At 35.5% G+C, this 9182-nt stretch overlaps 1 protein-coding gene and 1 long non-coding RNA gene across 12 annotated transcripts in view; one reads left to right on the top strand and one right to left on the bottom strand.

Annotated features, from left to right (window-relative positions):
- LOC106881718 (forkhead box protein P2) overlaps window positions 1-9182 on the top strand; it is a 534685-nt gene that overhangs the window by 433281 nt on the left and 92222 nt on the right. The window lies entirely within an intron of this gene.
- Window positions 3787-8562, bottom strand: LOC128247548 (uncharacterized). Its single transcript, XR_008263858.1, has 2 exons — window positions 8422-8562; window positions 3787-3916 (listed from the first exon to the last, which is right to left on the bottom strand). It is a non-coding gene; the product is annotated as an uncharacterized LOC128247548 (long non-coding RNA).

Raw genomic sequence — 9182 nt, 5'->3', positions numbered from 1 at the left:
GGCATCCAGCTGTAGAAACTCTGCCAAATTAGACTGGAGCCTGGTGTTGCCATCCGGTTTCACCAGTCCTCAGTCAAATCGTCCAACCCATGCTAGCATGGAAAGCGGACGTTAAACGATGATGATGATGATGATGATGATATATATATATATATATATATATTGAGGTATTTTTTGTGAAGCATTGTCAGGTATAACTTTAAAGAATGTCTTCGTGTAAAGCCAGAACAATGCGAGAAGGTACAAATGAAAAGATAACAGAACAAAATTGTGGTTTTATCTTGTATTTCCATATTTTGGGTTGAAGACCCATTCTTCAGGACATTTGGAAAAGCAGTGGTTGGAAAAGGTTTGTTGATTTTACCAACCACTACTTTTCTGAATATCCCTCCACACTCTCTCCTATTCACTGTGCTGTGCTTCCAATCTAATGAGAGAAGGTATTGAACCTGCATGTGTACTTTGTGCCACTCCCACAATCTTCACCATAAGGCAATTTGTGTAAGGCACTGCATTAGGTCTCCTCTCCCCTACACTCTACCCTGAAACACTTGTTATTGACAGCCATCACTCACTCTCTTTTTCCAGTGTTCCCTTTCATTACCTTCTCTTCCTCTCTTCCCCTTCTCACTCTAATCAATCTTCCTCTCTTTACCTGCCCATCATGGCTCTTTTGCCACTGCTCTTTCTTTCCCTCTTCCTCCTCTCTCCCCCATCTCTTTCCCCCCTCTCGTCTCTCTCTATTTCCTTCCCCGTCTTTTCTTCCTCCCACTCCTCTCTTTCAGCCTCATACCCCTCCTCTCTCATCCACATACCCCCCTCTCATCTTCCACCCCCATATCTACCTCTCCCTCTCCCCGCTCTCTGCCTCCATCGTTCCTTTAAACTAAAGAACACATCATAGGATGGTGAATCCCGACTGCTTTTTTGCAGGTTACAAGTCAACCCTACTACTATATTAAGGACTCTCTAAAACACCCTCAGAACTCTGTGACAAAAGGAGTCGAGAGGACCCTTTAGTGTGTCAAGAGGATAACAACTTCTGTAGCAGTGGGGAGCCACAATAGAATGCAACCTGTGCACTGTGCATAAGAGAGACATCCAGCTATAAAAATGAAGCAGAAAATGTAACCATTAAAGGAGATATGCTTCTCTAATCCATTTCAGGAACTGTAAACAAGAACTGACTAATTACAATAGGATGACCTCTCCAACCCATGCTAGGATGGAAAACAGAAGTAAAGTAACAATGAGGAGGAGGAAGAGGACACACACACAATGTAGATCTTGTTATATTCTGTTTTGTTGGTAATATATAGTATAATTAATTATAAGGCTGTAGCAACAAACAGTGACGTCTAGCCAGCGCTGTTGGCAATATGTAATCTGGGACAAGCTGTTGCATGGTTTGGTCAGTGGTAACTACAGTGGTTCATAAATACATATAATTAATATACAGTGATGTATTAGGATTACAGAGAAGACATATTTTGAAAGTAGAGAAGTGGTGGGAAGGGGGTAGATTGTATCGATTCACTTTTATACTAATCCCCTGATGGAATAAAGATGAAATCAGGTCACGGTGAGAATTGAACTTGGGACCAATGAGGCTGTAAAGAATATGAAAAACAAGTCTGTGAAAGAATGTCCCCACATCTTCTCTCTCTGTAACAACTGCATGTGCAAATGTCTTGGAACCTGGTGAGAACTGAGCCTATGAACTCAGTCTATCAACTGAGTGATTATAATGGTGTGTGAGGATGAAAATCCAGGAAGACAGTGATTAGTTAATTAATTAAAATATTAAACCCAACAGTTGCCCCAAGGAAGCAACACACAAGAGTGACACTGTGTTTATATGTGATGGGGCTGGTGAGGGTGGAGGGTATGTAAGTGCATAGTACTGTGGGGGTAAGGTGTTAGATTGTGTCAGAGTATATCAAAGGTGGTGGTGGGTAGAGGTCTATAGGAAGATAAGAGAGGGAGGAGAGATTAAAAGTGAGATGAATAATGGTGGTATAAAGTCTAAATTGTGTTATCATGTCCCTCTTTCTTTCCCTCTACCTCTCTTCTTCTCTCTCTCTCTCTTCCTTCTCTCCTAGTGGTCTGAATTCAGAACCGCTGTTGTGGAATCAACCTGGTGCCACTGTCATCGTCACAGTGACCATATACTTTACCACCATTGACATCATCATCATCACCACTATCACTATCACCCTCTTCAACATTGTCATCAGCATTATTGCCACCATCACCTTCACCAACTTCATCACCACCATCCTCACCACCACCATCATTGTCATCATGGTTGTATTTAATATCTTAAATAGTCTAATCTGGCCACAGCTGTCACCCAACACATTGTGGACATTTATCACTGTGGACATTCATTACTAAAGCAACAGTTTTAATGATTTATAAACAGTATTATGGTTTTAATTTGTTCTTATGAATTGGCAGCGATAGTAGACAGTTGGACAGTATACCTTGCAGTAGTTAGTTGCATTTCTACGGGTTCTGATTTCAAATCCTGCCGTGGTCAACTTGGACGTTCATCTCTCCAGAAGTCAGTAGAATAAAGTACAGTGGAACCTTGGGTTGTGAACATCTTCCACCACAAACCGGTTTACAAACAATTTTTAAATATAAAACGTCTCAGGTGGCAAACAGTGTCTCAAGTAATGAACCCACAAGCCATCACCAACAGTTGATGACAGCTGTGAATATCATCAATAGGAGAGCATCAGTTCCTGTCTAGCATCTGCTCAGTGCACACCCCTGCTTAAATTCACTGTGCCTCCTCTTGAATATCCTATGGGGAATGTAGTTTTGGCTTACAAATATTTCAGGTGATGAACAGCCTTCAGGAATGAATTAAATTTGTAAACCAAGGTTCCATCATATTATTAAAATACATTAGAGAAAAAAAAAAAGGAAACTGCACATATAATACATAACTTAGAAGCAGTGCTATGGATGTGCCACCCTCACACACTTCTCATGAGGCCCCCTCACGCACTTCTCATGAGGAATTCTGGAAGGAGCTTTGTGAGACCACTGCAGGGACGCTTCTGGAATAAAAAAAAACATTGGAAAACCGATTATAGCAGTGACTCAATCAATCCCTAGGGATATCTGAAGAAGGAATTTTTATATTCCGAAATATTATTATATCAGATTATGGATAATTAAATTATAAGTTATTATAGTGCATTGTTGTGCCATTCAAGACACATTATTTCTTACTCTAGAGTGGGCCTGACTGACTACCACCCCACCTGACTATGTGGCCTTATACCTGTCATCATCATCATCATCATCATCATCATCGTTTAACGTCTGCTTTCCATGCTAGCTTGGGTTGGATGATTTGACTGAGGACTGGTGCTTTTATGTGCCACCAGCACGAAGGCCAGTCAAGCGGTAATAGCAACGGCCATGCTCAAAATGGTGTATTTTAGGTGCCACCCGCACAAGAGCCGGTCCAGGGGCACTGGCAACGATCTCGCTCGAAAGTCCTTGTTAATTAGTTCACACACATACACACATGTTTTATACATCATCTGTTCTACATAATCAAGGCACATAACTCTGTTCTAGAATGCCTGGTCAATTGAAAAGAGATTGTTATCCAACTTCACAGTTGAGTGATTCAAGTGTAAAAATGTTACAACCACACAAATTTTTCCTGAGGTTGACTAGCAGTTGCTGGTGTATGCTGGCTTCTCCACTCCCATCCTCTCAGTTCATGCCACCAATGTTTACCAAAAAGAAAACCAACACAGCTTGTTACCAGTGTTATTGTAGGTTTTAATATCAGAACCCAAACAGGGACCAACAGACATCATCTTGTCTGACCCTCCGACTGTTCCACCAACAAACCACCTCACTTGATTGCTACATATTTTTGTTGATGCTGAAAAGATGAAAGTAAAAGTTGAATTAGGCAGGATTTGAACTCAGAACGGAGACAGTTGGAACAAAAACCAAGGGGCATTTCTAGCCTCCATTCTAATGACTTTTGTTTACTCATAACACTATATACAAGTGGATTGCCTGTTCATGAGCTCAAATCTGTGTCCCTTTGTGTTTCTGGACAAAATGGTCTTCTCTCAAAATATCTGTGTCTGTTTATTTAGCTGTATGGCACCACTTCTCCATGTATACGTGTATCTGTTTATCTTGCCATGGGGTATCACATCCCTATACACGTGTGTTTGTCTAGCTGTATGGTATGATTTTCCACTCATACACACATACGTATACATAGACAATTATATATATTTGCCTGTCTGCCTGTATGTGTATACATACACACACACTTATACATGTCTGTTTATCTTGCTGTGGGATTTAGGTGCCATTTTAATCTGGGTTCAGCTGCTTAGGGGATAGTCTGTGCATGTGTCTGCTTATCTACCCAACTGTAATGTTATCTTGAGTATGCACTCCATGCTGGCTTGAGGCTTGGTTGAACAGGTTGTCACCATCCAAATAATTTTTATTTGAAATTACTGTCGTTAGAGGCAGGTCTAACTACTATGTTTCATTCAGACATTTCATTCACATCAAATGAAATATAGTATACAATATTAATTATAAAGGATGTATGTGTGTCTGTAAGTGTGTCTGCGTTTGAGCATTTGTTAGGGACACTGTAAAGAATGGTGAGAGGAATGAAGAAAAGCAATGCAAGAGTCAGTGGAACTTTGGAGGGGGGGGATGAGAAGAATTATGTCTGTAAAGTGACAGAGTAACAATAAAATATGAAAGAGAGAGAGAGAGAGAGACACACACCTATAAAAGACAGGCAATATGGAGGATCTAAGGACATAGTGACTAAACAGGAGTAACAGGAATAATATGGAGTATATAAAGACACTGACTAAATAGAAATAACAGAGAGAAGAGATGAAAACATGGCAACTGTTTTCTTCTTTTGTCTTTCACTTATGTTTTTATGGTTTGTCATAATTGAAATTATATTTTTATGTTAATTATTCATTAAGCAAATTGGAAAAAAATATTTGCAAAGAAAATAATGTAATGGTGGTCCATTGTTCAAAGAAGCTTATAGTGAGTGTGTGTGTGTTTACAATATGAAAGGGTAAACAAAAGTGTGAGTGTGAGTGGCAGTTGGAATAAAGAAACGAGGCTGAGTGTGGAATTGTCTACTGCGAGAGAGAGAGAGAGAGAGAGAGAGAGAGAGAGAGAGACTGACCATAGTGTGTACATTGTATCACATGATCAAAAGTATTTGTCATTGGACCTATCACATGATCAGCAGAAAGAAATGAAAACAATTTGTTTGTCTAATTACTTATATTTCTATGTGAGAGTTAGAAATTCATTCTGTTCCTGCCATACTGGTTTGGTAAATAATTTGAGACAACCTGTTCAAATGTTCATTAATGAAACAATTACAGCATGGAACAGTCATTTTAACCATTTTACAACACAAAAACTGTTACATTTACTTCTCAATAGTAGCGTCTACTGCAAAGTATCTAAATGTTTTGCCACCCTTCAATGACGTGATCATTGACTCAATTGCCCTGTATCTGTTAAAAATCTGTTTTAATAAATCTGGGTGGATGGGTTGCTGCTGGCTTGTTTCGTTTGTTTCTCTTCGTAGTTTCATTTCACTTGAAACTTTGTATCACTTTAATCTATATGTTTAAGATATATTTCATATGAGTTTAATATATATTTCAAATGTATTTAACCCATTAACTGCCAGATTTTTTTTATTCATCTGTTTTGGCTTTGCCTAAATTTTGTTCACATGTGAATTATTTTGGAAATTATGATAAATTTTTTTGAAAAGTCCCAAATGGGGATCACTGAAAAAAAGCCTACTTAACTTTTTCTATTCAATTGCAATAATAAACAATTTAGTTTTTTTGAAACTATAGTATCAAATGTGAATGTATATGAAATATCAATGAATGATATAAATGGGAAATGCAAAAAAAAAAAAAGCGTTTTCAAAACAGTCAGCATTTTTGTAGTTCAAAAATTGTGATTTATGACATAAAATGTTCTCTAGAATTAGCCAGGGCTAATAATGGCAAACTTTAACCACCAAATATTATTGAACACACCTCTGCAAATGCAATGCTTAAATACAACGAACAACCAGCAGTGAGATTGTTTTTAGCTGATCTCCAAATGGGGCTCATGGCAGACAATGGGTTAATGTGTATTTCATATACATTTCAAACATATTTCATGTATGCTTAATATATATTCTGTATATCTTTAATTTATATTCCGTATATGTTTAAGGTACATTTAACATTTCGGTTAGGTTTTTACCTGTTGCTAAACTTTAATTATGTGAGTCTACTGTATGGCTGCTGTTTAAACTTTAAACACATATGACTTTAGTCACTTTCAAACATAAATCTTATGTCTCTTTATTCTATCTTGTTTATTTATTTATGTAAATGATTGAGTCCATTTAATTTATTCTTTTTTTTACCTTTGTTATTTATCTCATTAATAGAATTTTTGTCTTTTCATTATGGGGGTCCTTCTTCACAGTTTAGAGACATCATTTAGCTGCTGTAGATATAATTTAAATTATCCTTAAGTAACTATTTACAGGAAAAGTCTAATTATATTCTTCCCAAGTTGATATGTACAACTGTTCTTGTATGTGTGTGTGTGTGTGTGTAATCATCATCATATATAGATATGTGTGTATATGAATATATGTGCTCATGTGTATGTATATATATCTAGAGATATATAATGTGTGTGGTGTGCATATATATATATATATATATACGTCTTATATCTTCATATATTAATCATCATCAGCTCCATCATTTAATGTCCATGTTCCATATTAGCTTGGGTTGTATGGTTTAACAAGCTCCAGGGTCCAAGAACTGCATTGTGTTTCATTGTCTGATTTGGCACGATAGTTGCCAAAAGTCATGCACAATATAAATTCAATACCCCCAGGAATTGTCAAAGACATACTACGATTTTTCTAAAATTCAAAATTGTTGAATATACACACTCACTTGTACACAATGAACAAAATGGATAATAATAATAATAATAATAATAATAATAATAATAATATTAATAATAATAATAATAATAATAATCCTTTCTACTAAAGGTACAAGGCATGGGTAGAAGAAGGGCATCAGGTGCCAATGTGTCACACTGGCACGTGTGCTTTTGCATGACACCAACACCAGTTCTTTATACGTGACAGTAGCATGTGCATATATATATAAAAATTGGGGGAAATACAAACAGAGATAAAAAAGAAAAAAAAACTCAAATTTTGAGTCTACCCTTTTTTTATATTGATAGAAATTCTAAAGTAACTCAAGTAACATTGCACGAAACTCTTGGTCTTGGAGTCACTTTGTAATGCCTTTCAATTAAATTATGTATGTTTGTATGTGTGTGTGTGTGTGTGTGTGTGTGCGCGCGCTCTGTGTTTATGTCTGTAATGGTGTGAATGGTCTGTAATGGTGTGAATGGTCTGTAATGGTGTTCTTTTTTTTATATACGTCCTGTAACTTAAAAGATTATCAAATAAAAATTCAGTGAAATTAGTGCCAAACCAAAATATACACAAATGCTTTTCCCACTGATTAAAATGAATAAAATGTCTATAAAATATTGAAATCAATATCTTCATTTCCTTTGCTGTTACTCTGAGTTTTTGTGTTAAAGAAATTAAAATAGATTTCAGTGTAGCCATTACTTTTGAACATTTTTATAAATGTTCTAAGGAAATGATAACTGCAAGTAACTGCACTGACCTATATGGGATATTTGTAAAAGTATATGACATGTCTATTGTATTTAAACAAAAAGAAACCAAAAATATTGAGTGCACATTTGCAGTTTGTTAGCGGTGTGTGTGTATGTGTGGTGTTGCTTCAGTTTTTAATGGCGTTTTTCTAAAATTTTAATCAAATTGTATTATGAAAAATCAAATTAATAATGTTTTCTAAGAAAAAAGAAAAATTAATTTTATCTTTTTTTTGAAAAGAAAATCTGATTGATTTTTTTTTGTAGATTTAACCTATACCAGTTTTCATTAAAAAAAAAAGAAGAAAAACCTTATGTCTATATTTGTTTTGGTAAATCTGTGTGTGTTTGTGTCTGTGAATATGTGTGTGTGCCTGGAAATTTATCATAAAGTGAGAAAAAATTAATGATTAAAAAACTTAAAGAATTCTTAATTTACAAAAAATCAAAAAATTAATTTTTTTGGTCAGTCAAGAATTGATACAATAATTTGATACATTGTTATTGTTAATTAGGCTATAGAATATTTAATTGAACTCTTTAATCACTTCCTTATTATCGCTGTCAATGATTTTGTCAAGTGGGATATACATCTCAGATTAAAAAATATTGGTTTTTAATCTATTTCTTACTCACTGATGACTGGTGACATTATGCTGCTGTTGATGCTGCTGCCACTGCTGCTGCTGCTGCTGTTACATGTGTTGGGTTCCTTATTACTTTGGTCATGGTAAATTGCTCAGTTCTCTTAGCTGAACTTTGATAATTATAGTAATTAGATGATTATTATCAACAGCTATTAAAAAAAAAAAATTAAAACAAGCATTAGAAATTAAAGAAATATATGTATGTATGTTTGTATGTATGTATGTGTGTGTGTGTGTGTGTGTGTATAAATATATATATACCCTCATAATATATATATATATATATATAGTTTGTAAAACTAATAACTTTTTTGATTTAAAAATAAAGGTTAAACAATATGAAAACTTGCAGGTTATTTGAAGTTCTACCTGAATATTCCCAAATTATTTATTTCTACAACAATTTCTTGCCATGGAAACAGGATAAACATTATGTCACCTTCACTCAAGTTTATCTGAAATCCACTTTTTTTTTATTGTCACTCTTCCACCCGAACCACTTTACCAAACCCTTCCACCCTGGCAACTTTTGGAATTCTCTCATTCACACTTTTCCCTAAGACTGTTTTTATTCAACATCAACGCTAACAATTTTACCAGCTTCCAAGGACCTGCAACAATTAAGGGCACTGCCCCTTCTTTGCAATTAAACCCTAAAACAAAAATATAGAGTTTCTTATATCAAAAACAATATCTTCCATGTTTAAGGACCCTCCTTATAGATTTAATGGGTAACATCAGCAGTTACAG

Source organism: Octopus bimaculoides, chromosome 4 (assembly GCF_001194135.2).
Source record: "Octopus bimaculoides isolate UCB-OBI-ISO-001 chromosome 4, ASM119413v2, whole genome shotgun sequence".
Lineage (NCBI taxonomy): Eukaryota > Metazoa > Mollusca > Cephalopoda > Octopoda > Octopodidae > Octopus > Octopus bimaculoides.
This window is presented reverse-complemented; position numbering and strand designations above follow the sequence as displayed.